A 24,237-nucleotide genomic window follows, 5' to 3' on the forward strand; every position below is an offset into this window, starting at 1 on the left:
AAGTTGAAAGATTCTCTTCAGTCGTCGTTGGTCCCATTCTTGCAGAATCTTTTTCCGGCCGCAGCGATGTCGGAGATTTGATGTTTTACCGGATTCCTAATATTCACGGTACACTCGTGAAATGGTCGCACAGGAAAATCCTTACTTCTTCGCTACCTCAGAGATACTGTGTCCCACCGCTCGTGCGCCGACTATAACACCACGTTCAAACTCACTTAAATCTTGATAAACTGCCATTGTAGCAGCAGTAAACGATCTAACAACTGCGCCACACAGTTGTTGTCTTCATTTCATTCCCATCGATACGCAAGTCGCTGAAGTGGCGTCAACTGGAAAGGCTTGCACCAGGCGAACTGTCTACCCGACGGGAGGCCCTAGCCACACGGCATTTCCATTTTATATAAGCGTTGCCGACCGCACTGCCGTATTCTACCTGTTTACATATCTCGATAGCAGTTTCTCTGGCGCTCCAGTGTACATTCCTTTTCACTATTTACAACAATTTGCCAACGCTGAGGTAACTTTTAGATTCCGCGACTGTAGAAATCACGTGGTTTTATTTCAATAACTCGTCGACCCATATTCGGAGCGCATTTTTCATCCGGAAAGGAGGTTTCTAGAAAGTTGCTCGATAGAGAGCGGAAAAGGTGAAATCATAGGCCGAGAGATGAGTTGAATGAGTTGGGTGCGGAATGACCTCGCAACTCACCTACTGTATAGTGTATTTTGTCAGTCTAGCAGAATGTGGGTGGGCATTACTGTGGAGTAGCATAACTTCACGCAGTCTTCCCGGTCACTGTTCTGAAAAACGTCTCAGTTGTTGACAATAAATTCCAGCAGCGTTGGTTACAAATCGGGAAAGCAATTCGTAGTACACCACACCGTTGCTGTTCCACCAGATGCATATCATTACCTTTTGTGGATGCGTGCATTTCTTTGTACGGGGAGTTGCTGCTTTGCTTGGGCTCAGTAAAGATACAGGGTAGCTGTGGTCGGTGTTGTTCTCGAGCCAATTGATGACGAGATAGCAGAGTTTCACATACGGAAATGGAAATTTGTGGTAAGGACTTTGAGTCCAAACTGCTGAGGTCAGCGGTCCCTGGGCTTACGCACTACTTAATCTCACTTAAATGAATTTGCACTAAGGCCAACACATTCACACCCATGCCCGAGGGAGGACTCGAACCTCCGACGGGTGGGGGAGGGGGAGCGAGGAGAGGGGGGGAGCCGCGCGAACCGTAACAAGACGCCCTAGACCGCCCGGCTACACCGCGCAGCTTCACATACGGCAACCAGCTGACTTTTATGATTTTGGTTTAGAGCACGCGGTACTCATACACCCGATTATTGAACGTTCAACATTGCATGCAAAAGTTGAACATGGTGAAATGGTCACAGTTCGTCATATTTGCCAGTTCTCGAGTACATTGATGTCGGTCATAGTGGATTAATGCGCTTAAAAGGTCTTCAGCAGACACCAAAGCTATTCTTGGATGTGGAAAGTCACTAATGTCAAAACGTACCTCTTTAAAACGAGAAAACCATTTTTTTCCTGTGCTCTGTCCAGTGGCGTTACCCCCTTACACAGCGCAAATGTTTCTGGCTGCCTCCGCTGTTGTCACCCCTCTATTGAACTCGAACAGAAGAATATGGGGGAAATGTTCCGATTTCTGCACTTGGCAATCCTTTTTTTAGCGTCCACAGCTCCACTCACTATCTCCAAATAAAATGACAATATGTAAGCTCAAATAGCAACACTGCACTACAAAAAAGTGACAATCGATAAAAAACGCATAGCAACCGGAATACCACCATGCAAAACAGAAACGCTACGAACTGCTGCACCAACCTATTACGAGGGGCGTTCAATGTTCAATACGCAATAAATCTTTTTATTTTTTTTTTTTTTTTTTACACCAGTTTGGTTTTATTAGGGTCTTAGATACACTATATTATTACCCTCTCTTTTGGCTACAAAATCATATTTTTCAACATGATCTCCATTCAGTGCGACGGCCTTGTGCCACCTTTCTGGGAAGGACTGTATGCCCACGTTTTATCTATCTACTGGTCGAGGTTGGAGCTAACGCCTTGCTGCATCAATTACCTCCCCTTAATCCACTTACTACTTCCCGTGGAGTGCCTCCTTCATTGTGCCAAGGAGATGGTAGTTGGAATGTACGAGACCCGGGCTGTAGGGTGGATGAGGAAGAACAGTCCAAAGAAGTTTTGTGAGTTTCTTTCGGATGCGCAGCCTTGTGTGAGGCCTTTCGTTGTCATTGAGAAGAAATTCGTTTGCATTTTTGTGACGACGAACACGCTGAAGTCATTTCTTCAATTTCCTGACGGTAGCACAATACGCTTCAGAGTTGATCGCTGCATCAAACAGACTAACCCCTTCAGAGTCCCAGAAGACTGTGACCACGACTTTACAGGCTGAGAATGTAGTTTTGAACTTTTTCTTCGGAGGAGAGGTGGTGTGGCGCCACTGCATGGATTGCCGTTTTGTTTCGGGTTCAAACCCATGTTTCATCGCCTATGACGATGTTCGACAAAAAATCGTCACGATCGGCCTCGTAACGCGCAAGCAGTTCCGCATAGATGTTCCTTCGTTGTTCTTTGTGGTCTTCTATTAGGCGGTGAGGAATCCTAGGCCTATACGCCTTTGAGTAATTCGACTGGTGGACGCCTGTGTCAGCACTACCAACAGAGATGTCCAGTTGTGCAGCGAGGTGTTTGGTTGTGGTCCGTCGACCACCTAGAACGAGCGCGTCCGCAGGCCCCAACACTACAGGAGTCACAGCTGTGTGTGGCCGGCCGGCACGTGGGGATCGGAAGTGTTTGTGCGACCTTGTTGCGACGATGACAGACATCTCGTCCAACGGCTCAACGTGCTTTTGTTCACAGCCAGGTTCCCTTAGACATTCTGCAAGCGCCTATGAATATCTGCGGTGCCTTGGTTTTCCGCCAAAAGAAACTCGATGACAGTTCTCTGCTTGGAACCCACCTCTTTTACAGACGCCATTTTGAAGCTACGTATAGTGCCACCACGTACCGGAATTTCGCGAAACTATAGGGACTGTAGCAGGAACATTCACAATGCCTCTTAACAAATTCTCCATTTCTCCAACCCAAATTGCCCGAAACAAAAACAAAAAAATGTTTCATTACTTACTGAACGTTTCTCGTATTTATAGAGAATAGGCCCGTAACTATACTCCACGTGTGGCACTGCAAATAGTAAGTATGGATACGCTCACTGACGAAGCTGAAGGCGCTGGCGACGTCATTTGAAGCCGGCCGCTGTGGCGAGCGGTTCCAGGCACTTCAGTCCGGAACCGCGCGTCTGCTACGGTCGCAGGTTCGAATCCTGCCTCTGGCATGGATGTGTATGATGTCCTTAGGTTAGTTAGGTTTAAGTCTAGGGGATTGATGACCTCAGATGTTAAGTCCCGTAGTGCTTAGAGCCAACATCATTTTAGATGTCTAGAGTTAGGGTAACATGCTGGAGAGCTGCTGTACCTCTGTTAGATTGATCACTCTGTAACTTCAGATACATTGTAATGGAGAAGACAGTACTTTAGATGTACCTCAGCTCTGTTTTTATCCGCGTGAAGTATTTCATCTCGAACTAAAATCTGTCCCTATGTCCTGAATTGTGTAAGCATGAGTCATGAGCTAATGTTGCTACTGTAATTAACAGTCTGAAGAATTAATCAAAAATCCATTCACGTAGTTACTGGTTTCAAATTAAATAGAAAATTATGTATCACTACACGAGGCAACTTGTATAGTGAAATGCAGATATATTTTTGTCACTAAATCGCCACTACAAAGACGGCATAGTTGTGTGTGTAATGGGTTTGCGAGGATATGAATACAGTGCTGATTATACCGACACGAATGTAAAAGTAAATGCGTTTCTGTTCATTGGTCGTACTGCTACATTCTATCTGTTGTGATACTGCTGCGTTGAGAGTGAACTGGCGTTGTGGATCGACGTAGCAAAGAATTCTGATCACTTAAGCTACGTTCTTATGAGAAGTGATTTGCAAAATTTGTTCCCTTGTTGATATATGTCTTTGTCTGTAATAGACTGGAAGGAATAATTTTATAACTGTATTGCATTTTTTGTGCCATTATATATTAATGGAAGTCAGGCACAAGACCAGTCTAAATAATAACTTGACTGCTTCCAATACTTGATTCTTTTGGCGAGAAATAGAATCAAATGTGCGTCGTAACACTGCAGTAAAATAAATTTGCGACACACACGTGATTCTTTGGGCGAGAAACACAATGAAATGTGAGTCGTTGCACTGCAATAATGGAAATCTGCTACACTCACAAGCAATGCACTGAAACGCCAAAGAAACTAGTATAGGCATGCGTATTCAACAACAGAGATATGTAAACAGGCAGAATACGGCGCTGCGGTCGGCAACGCCTATATAAGACAACAAAGTGTCCGGCGCAGTTGTTATATCGGTTAAGCTGCTACTATCAAGATTTAAGTGAGTCTGAACGTTGCATTATAGTCGGCGTACGAGCAATGGGACACAGCATCTGCGACTTAGCGGTGAACTGGGGATTTTCCCGTACGACCATTTCACAAGTGTACTGTGAATATCAGGAAACCGGTAAAACATCAAATCTCCGACATCGCTGCGGCAGGGAAAACATCCTGCAGGAACGCGGCCAACGACGACTGCAGAGAATCGTTCAAAGTTACAGAAGTGCAACCTTTCCGCAAACTGCTGCAGATTTCAGTGCTGGGTCGTCTGCAAGTATCAGTGTGCGTACCATTCAACGAAACATCATCGATATGGGCTTGCCGGCCGGAGTGGCCATGCGGTTCTAGGCGCTACAGTCTGGAACCGAGAGACCGCTACAGTCGCAGGTTCGAATCCTGCCTGGGGCATGGATGTGTGTGTTGTCATTAGGTTAGTTAGGTTTAATTAGTTCTAAGTTCTAGGCGACTGATGACCTCAGAAGTTAAGTCACATAGTGCTCAGAGCCATTTCAACCATTTGATATGGGCTTTCGGAGTCGAAGGCCCAAACTTGTAACGCTTCGCCTGGGTACGTCAACACAGACATTGGACTGTTGATGACTGGAAACATATTGCCTGGTTGGACGAGTCTCGTTTCAAATTGTATCGAGCGGATGGACGTGTACGGATATGGAGAGAGCCTCATGAATCCGTGGACCATGCATGTTAGCAGGGGACTGTCCAAGCTGTGATGGTGTGGGGCGTGTGCAGTTGGAGTGATATGGGATCCGCGATACGTCTAGATACGACTCTGACAGGTGAGACGTACGTATGCATTCTATCTGATCACCTGCATCTATTCAAGTCCTTTGTTCAAATGGTTCAAATGGCTCTGAGCACTATGGGACTTAACATCTGAGGTCATCAGTCCCCTAGAACTTAGAACTACTTAAACCTAACTAACCTAAGGACATCACACACATCCATGCCCAAGGCAGGATTCGAACCTGCGACCGTAGCGGTCACGCGGTTCCAGACTGAAGCACCTAGAACCGCACGGCCACACCGGCCGGCCAACACGATTTTAAGCAGGTGTACAAGTTTCTTCGGCTCTTCAGTGTAAGAACAGCTTAAGGTACATAATTTAATTTCGAGGCTGATAGGCGTTACTGTAACGCTGTCCATTTGTAATTACGCTAAATACACGTTTCAATTAAAATTTTAAAAATTAAACCCTGTAATAATTTATACGTTGTTTTGAAGCCTTTGCTCCACAGTTCCTTCCTATCACCTTCTGCGCCCAGCTGACCGTGTGCTGGTTTCTGACTTCGGGCCCAGCCTGCAGTGTTTTTGTAGCGTGACAGCCGAGCTGGGGTCTCGGTGATGGAAGCTCTGCACTCTTAGAGACACTGAATCGTGTCACGCAACAGTTAAAAGCGTCCAGCTTTATTAGAAATTGATTGCATTCGATTTTCGTTGCTGGCATATTAACTTCAATTATTCTTTACCTTTCCAGCTTTGGAACACAAAAGCTGGTATTGCGGTCCAAGTTGAAAAGATTCATCATCATCATCAACAACAACAACCGTTAGTGATCAACTGCTAGACAAGAATCTCTTCTAGACTTTTATACGCTACAGGGCGTGGACGAAAATATTGAAATACCACAAACTCAACACATGGCCATGCCTAATACGGTGTAGCAAAACCGTTGGGATTCGAAACAGCTTCCAGTCGTGTCGAAGTGGATAAATACAGATCCTATATGGTTTTCAAGCAAATCTTATACCATCATTCCTGCAAAACAGTGGCAAGTACAGGTAACGGTTGTTGAGGTGGATATCAACCACCCAACGTTCTCTCCAAAGTAGACCACAAAGGTCCAATAATATTGGGATCTGGTAACTGTGATGGCCAGGGCAGACGCAATAATTCATCCCTGGGCCTACAAAACCAGTCCTAGAAAGGCGAGCTGTGTCAAAAGGGAATCTGTCGCTTTGGAACACAGCATCTGGATTGGGGAACAAACATTGTGTCATGGGATGGACCTGATCAGCCAAAATGGTCTCGTAATCCTCGCCAGTAATGAGATCTTGAAGAGTGACTATGGTGCCGGTGAAATATCACGCTATAGGTGTCCAAAGCAACACTGAACCCAGCCACATTGCACTCTTGGGACGTAAACTCTACCAGAAGTTGTAAACAGTGTCAAACGATGCTCATCCGACCAAATGACATTCTTCCATTGCTCCATAGTCCTGGTTTTGTGGCTTCGGCACCAAGTTTTCCTATTACAGACATTTTCATAAGTTATGAGTGGTTTTGGAATTCCACTTCGCCCTACGATTCCCTGTTTCTGGTACTTCCTTCGTTTTGGTTAGGTGCTGACAGGTTTTGCGTTTGCGACATTCAGTTCTGCAGTGACTTTTTTAGCTGTCGTCCTCTTATTTTTCGTTGCAATGGCCGACTGTCATGGTCACTCAACACACACTGCCGACCACGTTGTAACATAGTAGACGATGCTTTTACGCTTTCCCTGCATGCGTTATAAATCTTTGATACGGTGCCTCTTGAAACACCGAACACTTCGGCTACCTTGGCTACGAAAGCACCAACAATTTGCCCACATTTGAATTAACTTAGCTCGGCTATAACGCATTCACAATCACACAGAACACTATTCTCGCCACGACTGACACTTGCAACGTATTGAGGAGCCGGCCGCGGTGGACGAGCGGTTCTAGGCGCTTCAGTCCGGAACCACGCGGCTACTACGGTCGCAGGTTCGAATCCTGCCTCGGGCATGGATGTGTGTGATGTCCTTAGGGTAGTTAGGCTTACGTAGTCTAGGTAGGGGACTGATGACCTCAGACGTTAAGTCCCATAGTGCTTAGAGCCATTTGAACCATTTTTTCGTATTGAGGACACTGCAAAGGTGCGATTCGTGGCCAGGTAGGGCAGTGCCACCTACAGGCTTGGCGATCATCGGTATTTACGTTCAAGCATGCATTTCATGCGCTTTTTCCATATTTTCGTCTAACCCCCAGATTTGGTCTTCATATATGGCATATATGCCAGTTCTACATGTTTTCTAATATCATCTGCTCACCTTCCATTAGGTGATCGTTTCCCTCCTTTCTTATCTCTTTTAATCCAGCAAAGAACTTCCTTTGTCCATCTACGACTCATCTGCCTGGCTGTACCTCCCGGCCATTTCATTATCTTTTCCATTATGTTCTAGCTTGAATTTGTTTTCTAATGTAGTTCTTTGTTTTTCTGTCTCGCCTAGTAATTCGCAACATGTATCTTCCCTATACTCCGCTAGTGAACCTTAGTATTTGAATGGTGTTCGTGAAGTTTCTGTCTCAACGCCACGAATCGTACCTGGCAACAAAAAGCCATTGCGAATTTTCCTTTTCAGGCACGTCGGAAGCTTAGTATTGAAAACAAACATTTAATTTCCTAAGAGCACTCCAGGACACTTGGAATCCGTGATTTATTTCGTTTACAGCCGTCCAGACACTGTTGTGAAAGACCATAAATGAAAAAAATATATCCACTGTATCTGTGAGTTCATTATTAATTTATAGTATTTCATTATAATATTTCATTATACATAATTTAGTGTTACTGTAATAACCTCCGGCGGATGCGGCCGCGCAATCCGTGACATGACGCTTCTAAGCCGCGGCCACTCCGCGCGGCCTTATGTATTGTATCGGGTGATCAAAAAGCCAGTATAAATTTGAAAACTTAGTAAACCACGGAATAATGTAGATAGAGAGGTAAAAATTGACACACATGCTTGGAATGACATGGCGTTTTATTAGAACCACCCCATATTGCTAGACGCGTGAAAGATCTCTTGCGCGCGTCGTTTGGTGATGATCGTGTGCTCAGCCGCCACTTTCGTCATGCTTGGCCTCCCAGGTCCCCAGACCTCAGTCCGTGCGATTATTGGCTTTGGGGTTACCTGAAGTCGCAAGTGTATCGTGATCGACCGACATCTCTAGGGATGCTGAAAGACAACGCCTCACCATAACTCCGGATATGCTTTACAATGCTGTTCACAACATTATTCCTCGACTACAGTTATTGTTGAGGAATGATGGTGAACATAATTGAGCATTTCCTGTAAAGAACATCATTTTTGCTTTGTCTTACTTTGTTATGCTAATTATTGCTATTCTGATCAGATGAAGCGTCATCTGTCGGACATTTTTTGAACTTTTGTATTTTTTTGGTTCTAATAAAACCCCATGTCATTCCAAGCATGTGTGTCAATTTGTACCTCTCTCTCTACATTATTCCGTGATTTATTCAGTTTTCAAATTTATACTGACTTTTTGATCACCCTGTATATGGAAACATTATACAACCTTATTACATCACAGCGCCAGATTTGCAACAGGTGTCCAAAAGTAGAAATAATTTTTTCCAGCGTAACTGGGTTCCGCATTAACACAATAGGATATATGCAAAGTTTCGCCAATATACGATAATTACAGCTCCCGCGGGAGGTACGAGTCCTCCCTCGGGCATGGGTGAGTGTTGTTCTTAGCATAAGTTAGTTTAAGTAGTGTGTAAGTCTAGGGACCGATGACCTCAGCAGTTTGGCCCTTTAGGAATTCACACACATTCGAACATTTGATAATTACAGCCCACACTAGACCTCTGTGAGTAGCCGCACTTTAATTACAACCACCCGGTATTATATCCACTCCTAAAGACAGCTTGCTACCTTGGCTAAGAAATACGAATCCTTAATGAAACAATAAAAAGGAAGTATAATATTCCTTCTCTCCGTCTCGTCGCAAAGGAGGAGAGCGGGAAGATTAATGTTTAACAACCAATCGACGAAGAGGTCATTAGAGATAGAGCAGAACTGCTGACGGGACATGGATGGGGAAAAAATAAATTACGTCTTAGCCAAAGGAACCATCCCATGATTCTCGTTGTATCGATGTACCGAAAGCACAGAAAACTTACTCAGATTTACCGCACGGGGATTTGAATCTCACTCCTTCCGCCGCGCGAGGTAGCAGCGTGGTCATGGCGCCTTGCCACGGTTCGCACGGCCTTCCCCGTCGGAGGTTCGAGTTCTCCCTCGGTCATGCGCGTGTGTCGCCCTCAGCGTAAGTTACTTTAAGTTAGATTAAGTAGTGTGTAAGCCTGCAGACCGATGATCTCAGCAGTTTGGTCCCATAGGAACTTACCACACAATTTTCCCACCCCTTCCACTGTACCATCTCGCTCGTTGTCTGGGCACCAAGTCCCATAGAAAAGGTCCCAGTTGTCGCCCATGTGCTCCGTATGTCGTTCGCTCCAAATGAAGAAACCTCCTGCACTCCTATAGTTGTGAAAATGTTTTGTTATTTGCTTTGATTTGCAAGAAGGGTCATAAATAGCCACGATTCCTACTGATTTCAATCTTGCAGCTACCTCATTGAGCATAAGGAAAGTCTTGATGCGATATATGAGACGGAAATACAGTAACTCACAACAAACAGCATACAGCTAACCTCCAAACTGGTCGTTACAACATGTGCGGAATTTCTGAAAAGACAGGTCTCGGCATAGTAGTACAAATGTACAAGACAAAGAGCTGCCCAAAATCAAACACTTTACTTTCCACATGAACAACATGGCTTATTTCCACTTAAACAAACCTCACCAAGTCCGTTTCTTTAACCAAAACGTTCTCGATACAACTAATTCCTTTACCACCTCATACAACCATGCCGCCGATTCACTCTGTAAACTTAATCTGAAACACAAACACGTCCCCCCAATGACCCGTTCTAGAGAAGTTGCTCACAATATAAAACGTAAATATGATTTCTCATTAATTCTGTGCACTTGAAACATATCTAATACGATCCTATCGACAATGACCTTCTTATTAGAAGATGAAACTCTGTCATAAGTGATCACGTTAGTTCCATTATCGACTCAATACCAGAATCTATCTTCTGTATTCACAGGAGTCCATAAGCGACTCCAAGATTCCGCAAGTGCACAGAAATCCGATAATTTTTTTACACTCCAAACGTTTAGCCATTTAACGCCGTCTTACAAGTTGAGATGTAGCGATGACTAGGAATTTCTTTCTTTATTTCCGATCTGTTTGCTGTCGCTTTCGGTCAGTAATGGCCATCCTTAGGTCAGAATACAGATAGACAGAATAACAACATAATTCAGCGTGGAGCCAAAGTAACATCGTCACAATGAACGTACAAGACCGTCTCGAAAAGAAGACATCGTTCAAAAGAACGTCACAAATAGAATGCTACCAAAATCACAATAAATCAGGAAGCTTGATGCGACTAGTACGACTAAAAGTAACAGGCTGCTCAGTTCATTATCGCATGTGAAGTGTTCAAAAAAAAAATGAAAAGAAGCTGAAAAAGAATTATTGGAAACAACATAATGTGTTAAATTGAGCTTAGACAATGTGATTCTTGATTAGGATCCGGCCGGGACAATCGAGTGAATTCTTTGACATTGTTACAACAAAATTGTGGCATGAAATACATATTATTTCCGAGTTGCCTGGTTGCAGTTTTTGCATAATCCTTTTAAGGGAAACAAGTACGAAATACAGTGCCTTCCCCTATAGGTAATTGTGTCTTGACACTGTCGTAACAGCTGATTTGAATCCCAGCAACCAACAGGGCGCACTGTCATTTCACATACTGTTTACGCACTGAAACAATCTTCTTACAAAGACGCCTCAGCGGGTGGACGGTGCTATTCCCGTTCACGAGGTGCTTTCTGAAGAAAGAGAAACTGTTGAGTTAAAGTAGTAACACTTCCTGGCTTCGAAGACCACATGTCTTAAACAAGGAATCAGAGGAAGCTTCAAAATGGTTCAAATGGCTCTGAGCACTATGGGACTTAACATCTGTGGTCATCAGTCCCCTAGAACTTAGAACTACTTAAACCTAACTAACCTAAGGACATCACACACATCCATGCCCAAGGCAGGATTCGAACCTGCGACCGTAGCAGTCGCGCGGTTCCGGACTGAGCGCCTAGAACCGCTAGACCACCACGGCCGGCAGAGGAAGCTTCCACAGACCTCATGTCAGTGGTAGTTTCCGAAATGATTACAACAGAAAGTGACTAGGTTACATAAATGCTAGACATGCGTAAAACTGAAAAGTTACCTAAGGGGACGTGCAAAGACATACGCAGCGACAAACGAGCAAACCTTGTTCGTTGAACAAAGAACGTTCTCGAAACTGCAGCATATCGTTGCTCTTCAGGCAGCTCCATCGCCTGCTCCGACGCCTGAACTCTATTACCGTCCACATGGCGTGTGAAGGCAACGACCACTTTACGCCAAGCTTTCTCATCTGTTCCACGAGACGACTTTCCGTCAGCAACTACACCGGCCGTGAAAACAACGTCAGTGAAGGCAGCCGAGCGCAGGAAAAGGACACCACCGATATTGAGAAAGTTTCCTTTCTTTATGCGGTTGGATAGAAAGTTTTCTAACAGACAGAGAGCAGTATGTCGTCCTGAATGGGGTGACTTCAACTGAAACAAGCGTAACTTCAGGTGTGCCCCAGGGCAGCGCAATAGGTCCGCTGCTTTTTACGATGTACATAAACGATCTGGTTGATGGTGTTGACAGCGGCATTAGACTGTTGAAGACTTGTGAAAAAGTCAATGAGGATTTTCAGAAAATAAATGCGTGGTGTAATGACTGGCAGTTACCTCTCAATATTAGTAACCTACTGCGTATAACAAGGCGAAAATCCCCATTGATGTACGAGTACAAAATAAATGTCCAGTAACATCCGACAAGTATCTGGGTGTGACTATTCGAAATGATCTCAAATGGAATGATCAGATTACATAAGTAACGGGCAAGGCGAACTCTAGATTGCGGTTTACTGGTAGAGTCCTGAAGCGATGCAGTCCTTCAGCAAAGGAAATAGCTTACAATACGTTAGTACGTCCAGTCTTAGAGTATTTTTCGTCTGAGTGGGACCCTTACCACCTGGGTCTGATTCAAGAGATTTAGAAGGTATAAAGAAGAGCGACAAGATTCGTGACTGGTACATTTAGCCATCGAGAGAGCGTTACAGATCTCATTGAGAGTTTGAAGTGGGGCACACTTGTAGATAGACGACTTGTTAAACGGAAGGGACTGCTAACTAATTAGAGCTCGTACTGAGGCGTTCAGACAGTCGTTTTTCCCTCGCGTGATCCGCGAGTGCAACAGAGGGGGGGAATATGAATTTGGCGCCAATTGTGCCCTCCGCCACACACCGCTTGTTGGCTAGCGGCGTATATATGTAGATGTAGAAAAGGTCTAGTAGGACCTGTGGCAGTTATATAGAGCTGGAATATGAACATCACTTAATTAAGGGACGTTATATCTGCACAGAACATAGGCATCAACAGGAATAAAAATAATCTAAGAAACAGAGTACTGTAGATAGTTCAGTTTTTTTATTATATCTTTTAACCAAGATACAAATCATACACCCAGCACATATAATTATCATTTTTTATACTATTTATTTGGCACTTTGTGAAGTTAACTGGGGAACGTACTGTGCTCGTGGGCTGACCCTTAAACAGAAGTTTCGTCCAATAATTTGTATGGGGTCATATATTTCGATCAATGCCGTGCCCAACGCTGCTCAGGTATCCACTATACAGGATGGAGAAACTAATCTTCAGTATTCAGTTTGTTTTTAAATATAAGAGCAACAATGTATGATTTTAAAATTTTACACGTTACTCCACCCCATTTTTAATCGAAAAAACAGCCATTGATATTTGATTGGGAGGGACAAGTAAAAATAAGTAAAATCTTTTAGTTATTTGGGGTATTACATACTTCTCACCCCTAATTTCCTGGTAGCGATCCTTCTGATATAATTATTTGGATAGGATAAGAACAAATTAAACGTTTTGCCCTTCAGTAGAATTTGCGTTTTTTGAAACTTCCTGCGGCAGATTAAAAATGTGTGCCTAACGGAAAATTTACAATCGTGGCCAATCCTCTTACTCAATGAACTATCCAGGCACGACTCCCGGTTTCACTGCCACTAGTACCTCCCTCCTACTATCCACACAAGGAGGTAAACTGGCTGAGGTGGATTTGATGGGATCTTTGAGATTTATGGAGTGCACGATAGAGAACGTGGAAAGCAGTGCCATCAGCACAATGAATAAGGTGGACTGATGGAGGTGGTTTGGGCACTTTGGCAATGTAGAAGAGATAATTGAGATGAGGGAAGACCGACTCTTGGGGCACACCTGCAGTGGGAAGGAAGGTATGGGAACTGGTGTTATTAATGGTGACGAAGGCTGGGCGATGAGAGAGGAAGAACACTGTAAGTTGAACATAGTTAAATGGAAGTGCGTAAGTCTGGAGTTTGAAAAGGAGAATGGAATGCCATACACAGTAGTAGGCTTTCTGTACAACGAGGGAGACAAAACTAGCGGATTTACGGGTGTTGTGCTCGTGGGATAGGAGATGAGTGAGGTGCAGAAACTGGTCATAAGAAGACAAGGTGGGCTGGAAGCCGCACTGGTTGATGGGAAGGAGGTGTTGTTGATTCAGGTGTTGAAGGGTGTGTCGGGAGAAGATGGATCGGAAGACATTGCTAAACGCTGAGGTGAGGCATATGGGGCGGTAGGGGGAGCTACCAGTAGGGGGGTTGTGTAGTTTGAGGGTAAGTGGGATTTCGGAGGCTCTCCATAGTTTAGGGTAGTGACATGCTGGGAAGATAGTGGTACAATGGCTCCCAAGGGTGACTAGAAAGGAGCCAGGGGATTATTTAAGTTGACGATAGGTAATGCGGTCGTGACTAGGGGATATGTTGCGTTTTCTGTAACTTACTTGTTTTATGTCTTGTACTGTGATCCCCCCTCCTCACCCCCTCACCACCTCCTCCATGAACCATGAACCTTGTCGTTGGTGGGTAGGCTTGCTTGCCTCAGCAATATAGATAGCCATACCGTAGGTGCAACCACAACGGAGGGGTATCTGTTGAGAGGCCAATCAAAGGTGTGGTTCTTGAAAAGGGGCAGCTGCCTTTTCAGTAGCTGCAGGGGCAACAGTCTGGATGAATGACTGATCTGACCTTGTAACATCAACCAAAACGGCCTTTCTGTGCTAGTACTCCGAACGGCTGAAAGCAAGGGCAAACTACAGCCGTAATTTTTCCCGGGGGCATGCAGCTCTACGGTATGGTTAAATGATGATGGCATCCTCTTGGATAAAATATTCCGGGAGTAAAATTGTCTCCCATTCGTATCCGGCCTGGAATTAATCAGGAGGACGTCGTTATCAGGAGAATCAAAACTGCCGTTCTACGGATCGGAGCATGGAATGTCACATTCCTTAATAGTGCAGGCAGGTAAGAAAATATATAATGGGAAATGGATAGGTTAAAGTCAGATATAGCGAAAATTAGTGAAGTTCGGTGGCAAGAGGAACAGGACTTCTGGTCAGGTGAATATAGTGTTATAAATACAAAATCAAATAGGTCTAATACAGGAGTAGGTTTAATAATGAATAAAGAAGTAGGAAAGCGGAGAAGCTACTATGAACAGCATAGTGAACGCATTATTGCAGCCAAGATAGACACAAACCCCACACCCACCATATTAGTACAAGTTTACGTCACAACTAGCTACGCAGATTACGAGGAGATTGAGGAAATGTACGATGCAATAAAAGAAATAATTCATATAGTTAAAGGAGACGAACATTTAATAATAGTCATGGGGGGCTGCGATACGGTAGCAGGAAAAGGCAGACAAAGAAAAGTAGCAGGTGAATATGGACAGGGGAAAAGGAATGAAAGGGGAAGCCACCTGGTAGAATTTTGCAATGAGCATAATTTAATCATAGCTAACACTTACTTTAAGGATAATGAAAGAAGGTTCTATACGTGGAAGAGACTTGGAGACACCGGAAGGTTTCAGATTGATAATATAATGGTAAGACAGAGATTTCGGAATCAGGTTTTAAACTTTAAGACATTTCCAGTGGCAGATGTCGACTCTGACCACAATTTATTAGTTATGCACTGCAAATTAAAACTGAAGAAACTGAAAAAGGCAGGCTTTTAAGGAGATGAGACCTGGATAAACTGAAAGACCCAGAGGTTACAGAGTGTTTCAGAGGGAGCATTAGAGAACGATTGCCAAGAACCTGGGAAAGGAATACAGTAGAAAAAGAATGGGTAGCTTTGAGAAATGAAATAGTGAAGGCAGCAGAGGTAAAAAGACGAGAGCTAGTAGAAATCCTTGGATAACACAAGAGAGATTGAATTTAGTCGATGAAAGGAGAAAAAAATGGCTAAGCAGGAATGGCTAAATGACAAATGAAAGGATATAGAAGCATATGTCACTATGGGTAACTAAATATTGCTTACAGGAAAATTAAATAGACCTTTGGAGAAAAGAGAACCACCTGTATGAATATCAAGAGCTCATATGGAAACAATGAAAACCACAAAAGTGGAAGGAGTGTATAGAGCGTCCATACAAGGGAAATGTACTTGAGGGCATTATTATGAAAATAGAAGAGGATGTAAATGAAGTTGAGAAGGGGTATTTGATACTGTGTGAAGAATTTTACAAAGCACTGAAAGAATTAAGTCGAAAAAAGGCTCCGTGAGTAGACAACATTCCGTTAGAGCTGCTGATAACTTTGGGAGAGCCAGCAATGACGAAACTCTTCCATCTGATGAGCAAGATGTATGAAACAGGCAAAATTCCCTGAGGTTTCAAGAAGAATATAAGAATTCCTATTTCAAAGAAAGCAGGTGCTGATAGGTGTGAAAAGTACCGAACTATCAGTTTAATAAGTCACGGCTGTAAAATACTAACACGAATCCTTTACATATGAATGGAAAAACTCGTAGAAGCCGACATCGGGGAAGATCAGTTTGGATTCCGGAGAAATGAAGGAACACGTTAAACAATACTGACGCTACGACTTCTCATAGGAGATGGGTTAAGGAGAGGCAAACCTACGTTTATAGTGTTTGCAGACACAGAGAAAGCTTTTGACACTGTCAACTGTAATACTACCGTTCAAATTCTAAAGGTGGCAGGGGTCAAATACAGGGAGCAAAAGGCTATTTACAGTTTGTACAGAAACCAGAAGGCAGTTATAAGAGTCGAGGGGCACGAAAGGGAAGCAGTGGCTGAGGAGAGAGTGAGACAGGGTTGTAGCCTACCCCGATGTTATTCAATCTCTATATTGAGCAAGCAGTAAAGGAAACAAAATAAAAATTTTGTGTAGGAATTTAAATCCACGGAGGAGAAATAGTAACTTTGAGATCTGCCGATGACATTGTAATTTTGTCAGAGACAGCAAAGGACTTGGAACAACAGTTGAACAGAATGGACAGTGTCGTGAAAGGATGATACAAGATGAACATTTAAAAAAGCAAAATGATGATAATGGAATGTAATCAAATTAAATCAGGTGATGCTGAGGGAATAAGTTTATGAAACGAGACTCTTAAAGTAGTAGACGAGTTTTGCTATTTCGGAAGCAAAATAACTGATGATGGTCGAAGTAGGGAGGATATAAAATGTAGACTCGTAATGGCAAAAAGGGTTTCTGAAGAAGAGAAATTTATCGACATCGAGTATAGATTTAAGTGCCAGGGAGTCGATTCTGAAAGTATTCGTGTGGAGTGTAGCCATGTATGGAAGTGAAACATGGACGATAAACGGTTTAGATAAGATGAGAATAGAAGCTTTTGAAATATGGTGCTACAGAAGAATGCTGAAGATTAGATTGGTAGATCTTGTAACAAATGAGAAGATTCTGAATAGAATTTGGGAGAAGAGAAATTTCTGGTACAACCTGACTAGAAGAAGGGATCGGTTGGTAGGACACATTCTGAGGCGTCAAGGGATCACCAGTTTTCAGTACTGGAGGGAAGCGTGAGGGTGGGGGGGGGGGGGGGGGGACAAGTAGAGGGAAACCAAGAGATCAATACAGGAAGCAGACTCAGAAGGAAGTAGATTGTAGCAGTTACTCGGGGATGAAGAGGCTTGCACAGTATAGAGTAGCGTGGAGAGCTGCATCAAACCAGTCTTGGGACTGAGGACCACAACCACAACTGTAATTTAGTTGTTTAGTTCTGTTTGTGGTGCGTTATCCAAGTACTGGCAACTGGGAGCCAGGGGTGGGACAGCGGTATTTATGCGTTCATGGATGGTAGGGAACAGGGAGTAATCAAAATGAGGGCCATCAGGGATGGATGAGATGTCAGAGAGATAGGATGTAAAGTGGTCAGCTATACTCAGGTTGTCAGGTAAGGGGTGGAGGAGCGGGTAGTGAGGGATGGAATAAATGCCAGTGAGTCGGTGGAATAGTTTCTAGTATTTGGAGGAGTTAATGGGGAGAGTAGCGCGAGTCTGGTACATGTCTGCCCCCAGTCGTGGCCTTTTTTTAGCATTTAGTACTGTAATTTCCTGATGTGACTCTGTATTTAGCGGTGGGGAATGACTGTATCCCGGTCACGAGTCCTTACGAGGGAGCGGTATAGGGGAAGGGATTCTGGGAGAGGCAGTAGGGCTTGTGGGGGGAGAATGGGGTGATGGGGTTGTATGGCCTTATTAGGGATGTGGATGAATATTGCGTCCGACAAGGTGAGCTGCAGAAAGGCCGTAGCATGGCGGATATCGTTGTGTTGCTAGTAGGTTTGGGGGTGGCTTCCAATATGGATATCTATGGATTCCCAGTAGACATTTCAGATGGCAAGGGAATAGTAGTTCATAACTTCTGGATGGAGGTTGGGGTCGTGTGCATGGGGCTGAGGTTATGTGTAGGAGATGGTGAGGAGCACAGGTAGGTGATCACTTACAACTGCACCGAGGATGTCTACAGTGAGACATCCAAGGAGGCTGGGAGACGCTAGAAAGACATCTTTATGTTGCTTTCAGGACAGGTGTGCTGTGGGATGAAAACAATGTACCTTGGACAGAGTCTGTAAACTGACGCCACCGCTGGAGTTCTGCAGTGAATCTACTATGGATGTTCTGGTCAGTCGGAATAATATAGATGGAAAATGTATGGTCGATGAGGGTTAGTAAATCATACGGGAGTGGATTATTAGCTCGGATGTAGATCGCAGCACAAATAGCAGTTAGGCTAAGGATACGGTATTCGGTAGGATTATTGAGTAAGGGGATGTTTTTGTGGTGGGCGATCGCAACTCCACCTCTGGCTAGGGAAGAAGATACAGGGGATACAGGGAGAAATTCAGATGCGTGGAGGAACGTTTTATTAAGGATAAAGGTGTCGATTTTGTGCTGGGAAAGAGTATGCATTAAAAGGGGCTTGTTGGTGGATAGGGAGCGGATGTTGTCGTATAGGATGCCGTGTTGTTATAGCACCATGATGGGAGCCCAGGGAGTGGTTTGTGTGGGAGACGGGGTGAAGCTTAAACGAAGTGGGCTTGGTTTCGGGAGTAGGTGACTTGTGTATTGAGGTGGAAAATGGAGCCGGTGGCAAGAGTAATTTTTCTGTAGCGTATGCTTCCGCTGGAAAGGGCGGGCATTTTTGAGGAAGATGGTGAGCAATCTGATGATGTCTTCAGCAGTGGGAGGTGGACGGAGAGAGTTATTGGTGATATGGCGTTGTGCAGATGTTGCCAGTAGGCTTGGTAGGTTCGGTTACATGTTGTCTCAATGTTTGCTATAACGCCTATTTTATAAGCTCTCTTAACTATGGTACAACAGTCCAGAATCAGTCCTACTTGCGTATTAGATGAAATTTTCTTGTATGCACATTTCCGGAATCAGTACAACAAATCTACGAGGGCGAGCTGAAAACTATTGCCTACGAATCTTTTATGCGAAAATCCTAAAGCGTTTTACATAAGACAAACGTTACTAACACTACAATTTCATTCTTCATGTTTACATATTTCAGCTCTCTGCCGCTAGAGGGCTCCTAATTGTAGCAAAAACTCTTGAAGATTTTTAAATAAAACAAACATCATTTACACTCTACATCTTTATTCTTCATGTTTACATATTTGCCTCCCTGCTGCTAGAATACTCTGAGTTGTAGCGCGTAAGATGGCGGTGTGTAACATAACTATGTCGGAGCGTGAGAAATGGCGTGTTGTAATCGAGTTTCAAATTGTAAGTGTTCGTCCACACATGGAACACTTTCTGCTTCAGCATGACGATGCCAGACCTCAATCGAGTGCTGCGGCGCCTGCAACAGTCCGACGCCTTGTGTTCGCTGTCATCGATCCTCCTCCATAAAGACCCGATTTGACAGCATCCGATTTTCATCTGTTGCCGGAAGTTAAAGAACACCATAGAGGACTTTGATAGTGATGAACTGGTACAAGCAAACGTGATATTGTGGCTCCGTCAACAAAGTCAGACATTCTACAGTGACGGAACCAACAGACTAGTCTCTTGTTGGGAGAAATGTGTTAGTCGTCAGGGTGACTATGTAGAAAAATAAATACGTAGACATGAAGAACAATAATGGAGAATCCAAATAATGTTTATTTTGATTTAAAAAATGGCTCTGAGCAGTATGGGACTTAACTTCTGAGGTCCCCTAGAACTTAGAACTACTTAAACCTAACTAACCTAAGGACATCACACACATCCAATCCCGAGGCAGGATTCGAACCTGCGACCGTAGAGGTCGCGCGGTTCTAGACTGAAGCGCCTAGAACCGCTCGGCCACCAACGGCCGGCAATTCTAAGTCTTCCACTCGTGTTCCCTACTACATACACTCCTGGAAATTGAAATAAGAACACCGTGAATTCATTGTCCCAGGAAGGGGAAACTTTATTGACACATTCCTGGGGTCAGATACATCACATGATCACACTGACAGAACCACAGGCACATAGACACAGGCAACAGAGCATGCACAATGTCGGCACTAGTACAGTGTATATCCACCTTTTGCAGCAATGCAGGCTGCTATTCTCCCATGGAGATGATCGTAGAGATGCTGGATGTAATCCTGTGGAACGGCTTGCCATGCCATTTCCACCTGGCGCCTCAGTTGGACCAGCGTTCGTGCTGGACGCGCAGACCGCGTGAGACGACGCTTCATCCAGTCCCAAACATGCTCAATGGGGGACAGATCCGGAGATCTTGCTGGCCAGGGTAGTTGACTTACACCTTCTAGAGCACGTTGGGTGGCATGGGATACATGCGGACGTGCATTGTCCTGTTGGAACAGCAAGTTCCCTTGCCGGTCTAGGAATGGTAGAACGATGGGTTCGATGACGGTTTGGATGTACCGTGCACTATTCAGTGTCCCCTCGACGATCACCAGTGGTGTACGGCCAGTGTAGGAGATCGCTCCCCACACCATGATGCCGGGTGTTGGCCCTGTGTGCCTCGGTCGTATGCAGTCCTGATTGTGGCGCTCACCTGCACGGCACCAAACACGCATACGACCATCATTGGCACCAAGGCAGAAGCGACTCTCATCGCTGAAGACGACACGTCTCCATTCGTCCCTCCATTCACGCCTGTCGCGACACCACTGGAGGCGGGCTGCACGATGTTGGGGCGTGAGCGGAAGACGGCCTAACGGTGTGCGGGACCGTAGCCCAGCTTCATGGAGACGGTTGCGAATGGTCCTCGCCGATACCCCAGGAGCAACAGTGTCCCTAATTTGCTGGGAAGTGGCGGTGCGGTCCCCTACGGCACTGCGTAGGATCCTACGGTCTTGGCGTGCATCCGTGCGTCGCTGCGGTCCGGTCCCAGGTCGACGGGCACGTGCACCTTCCGCCGACCACTGGCGACAACATCGATGTACTGTGGAGACCTCACGCCCCACGTGTTGAGCAATTCGGCGGTACGTCCACCCGGCCTCCCGCATGCCCACTATACGCCCTCGCTCAAAGTCCGTCAACTGCACATACGGTTCACGTCCACGCTGTCGCGGCATGCTACCAGTGTTAAAGACTGCGATGGAGCTCCGTATGCCACGGCAAACTGGCTGACACTGACGGCGGCGGTGCACAAATGCTGCGCAGCTAGCGCCATTCGACGGCCAACACCGCGGTTCCTGGTGTGTCCGCTGTGCCGTGCGTGTGATCATTGCTTGTACAGCCCTCTTGCAGTGTCCGGAGCAAGTATGGTGGGTCTGACACACCGGTGTCAATGTGTTCTTTTTTCCATTTCCAGGAGTGTATTTTACGAGTAATTAGGTACTATTGAATTTTTTTTAAAATTTTGCTGTTGAGCGTTATGTTGCACCTGATTTTTTCCTGTTTTTTTGTCCAAGGTCCTACAGAATTTGAGAAACGAAGAGTTCCTCCCGAACGTTGTTGAATTTCTTTATTTACGATCGCGAGTGGGGCATTTGTGCCAGCCTCAAACGATACATCTAACAACACGCCCTTACTAAAAATGAACTGACTATTAGTATTGAACATTTTCCTTTTTACATATGGACTTCACATTTGTGATAGCTGTACCAGTACCTATCACGCTTGTGCAAAGCTCTTAATAAGGATGACCTCATGTCGTTTAGTGCAATGAGCATAGCAATTTGTTCTGTAATGTAGCTTTGCAGGGGCGAGATAGTTAATTGCTTATAATGAAATAAAGTGCTTACCCAGCAAAATGACTTTCTTTATTGAAAAATAATTGCAGTTTCAACCGTGGCTGTTATATTGCATAACTATCAGCTGATTTTGGCTGTATTCCATTGTCAAGTACATACTTCAATACCCATAAGTTCATACCGTCACCTGGCTGTATACAAATGTACATCTGCCATTTCAATCCGTAACCGCTGTCGTAGAAAACACGAGCGAGAACGACGTTCCTTATTCGTTAACGCTTTAAAATACCATCACTGTCGTAGTGTCATAGGTACGGTCCACCCCCGGTAGCTGAGTGGTCAGCGAGACAGACTGTCAATCCAAAGGGCCCGGGTTCGATTCCCGGCTGGGTCGGAGATTTTCTCCGCTCAAGGACTGGGTGTTGTGTTGTCTTAATCATCATCATTTCATCCCCATCGACGCGCAAGTCGCCGAAGTGGCGTCAAATCGAAAGACTTGCACCAGGCGAACGGTCTACCCGACGGGAGGCCCTCGTCACACGACATTTCATTTCATAGGTACGTGACGTAAATAACTCATTCGCTTACTGTCTGGAGGTATGAGCTGTTTTAGATGTACATATACTACCTTTTAGTGTCATATCAAAAAACTCATATCGCACAGAATAACGCACTAACCGGGTTGATTTGACACTGTCCAGTTTACAATGAACAGCTGTTCAAAGATATATCGACGAACAGTCATCGCTTACAGCAGATCACAACTATCGATATGTGCCGGGTTCATGGTGCCTCTCTATTATATATTCTTTGTCTGCATCTTTGGTATTGTGATAATACATGTATGCACCTCGCACAAACAAATATGTTCATGCTTCTATAGTGTCATATAGCAAGTCATTCTAAAATACAGTAAATCATTCTATAAAATGAAGTTAAAATATTAAAAACAAAGATTTGCAAGAACTGAAATTTACAACTTTTACAAGCTTGACCAAGTTTCAACTCGTGATATAATAACACACATGAAATTACGCACAGTCTGGTCACTTATTTGCAGCATTTAAATCTTTATTTTTCATGAAATACTAGGCTAGGATTCTGCAGAAACCTTATGCTACTTAATTGTGTTCGTTCAACATATTGTGCCGCTTCTTTCAGCATACGAATGTACAGGAAGTTTGAGAAGTGATGGTCAATATTGAGAGATATGACAGGAATGATCATTCAAAACAAAAAAATCAAGTAAACATGGGCTCTAAAACGCATACGTTAAGAGCTATGAGCAATTATTGATCTTCGATACAGTGAAACAAATCTCTTCTACTGCAAGCTCTTTGCTTTCCATGTTTTGGAAAATGATAGTATGGAGCAAAGCAAGAAAAAATGTTCTCTGAAACGCATACGTTAAGAATTACTAACACTTGTTCATCTTCGCTACGTTGAAACACAACTCTTCTAATAAACAAGTGCTCATAACTTTCAAGGTATGCATTTCAGAGCACATGTTTACTGGACATTTTTTTCTTGTTTTGGTCCATACTACCACTTCCCAAAATGTGGAAAGCAAACAGCTTGCAATAGAAGACATTGGTTTCACAGTATCGAAGATCAAGAATTGCTCATAACTTTTAAGGTACGGTATGCGTTTTAGAGCCCATATTTAATTGACCTTTTTGTTTCGAATGATCATTTCTGTCACACCCCTGAACATGGATCATCACTTATGAGACACCCTGTATATCCACTTCCTCGAGTTCTTTCATAAATGTTCCTTTCTTGCTTGTATGTGGTATTTTTAGGGGTTTGGTGGCCTCTGAAATAGTATGGAGAGTCTCTTCCATATACACTGCTACTATGGAATAATTGGTCTCGAATAACTTGTCTGATGTTGACATTACCTGCCGTCGGACGTATACATTTTTGGCATCTCTCACAGTTAATTTTATAGATCCGACACTGTTGTGTGGTGCATCGACCTACTCAGTGTGCACTAACTACAGAGTTTATACCAATGTACACTAAGTAGGGAGTTGATATTTACTGCTGTTGTGTGGCGCATCGACCTATCCAGTGTACACTCAATACGGAGTTGATATTTACTTTAAAAACGTGCTATTCTGTTCGAATGTTTACCAATATACAGTACCGAGGCGTATTTGGCTTTCCTCACAACCTCATGTTCAT

Source organism: Schistocerca americana, chromosome X, assembly GCF_021461395.2.
Source record: "Schistocerca americana isolate TAMUIC-IGC-003095 chromosome X, iqSchAmer2.1, whole genome shotgun sequence".
NCBI lineage: Eukaryota > Metazoa > Arthropoda > Insecta > Orthoptera > Acrididae > Schistocerca > Schistocerca americana.